At 37.2% G+C, this 462-nt stretch overlaps 1 protein-coding gene across 1 annotated transcript in view; it reads left to right on the top strand.

The window, feature by feature from the left end:
• Positions 1–462, top strand: part of LOC105309874 (trace amine-associated receptor 7a-like) — a 9,465-nt gene that overhangs the window by 8,659 nt on the left and 344 nt on the right. The gene's annotated exons all lie outside the window — the stretch shown is intronic.

The raw sequence follows: 462 nt of genomic DNA, 5'->3' as shown, positions 1-462 counted from the left end.
TTTTTTTTTTTCAGATATGCTTTTGAAGTCATTTCAATGGGACTTCAGATAAGATAAATAAAACTATGTGCTCAGCTATGTTAACTGGGCTGATCTTCAGATGTAGGTACCAATTCAACCATTCCAACTGGGAAAGTGTTGAAATGCTTAAATAGTAGTTGGGATATATTTATTACTCTGAGCTCCCAGGCAGCACCTTGTGACCTTATCTCTGGCTCCTCTTCCCCAAACTCCAAAGATTCCTCATGATCAATTCAACTGAAACATGAATGCAAGGCAAAGGCGGTAACTTGCAGGGCCTGCTCTGTCTCTCAGAAAAGCGTCCATTCTGATTGGTCATTGCTCACATTTTGCTACATTGGTTTTTGTTTTGTTTTGTTTTGTTTTAGTGCTTGAAATATCAACCCTTAAAATAACTCAGAAATCAAGCGTTCATTTTCTGATGAGAAATTATCAACAAAT

This window comes from Pteropus vampyrus, unplaced genomic scaffold (assembly GCF_000151845.1).
Source record: "Pteropus vampyrus isolate Shadow unplaced genomic scaffold, Pvam_2.0 Scaffold910, whole genome shotgun sequence".
Classification (NCBI taxonomy): domain Eukaryota; kingdom Metazoa; phylum Chordata; class Mammalia; order Chiroptera; family Pteropodidae; genus Pteropus; species Pteropus vampyrus.
This window is presented reverse-complemented; position numbering and strand designations above follow the sequence as displayed.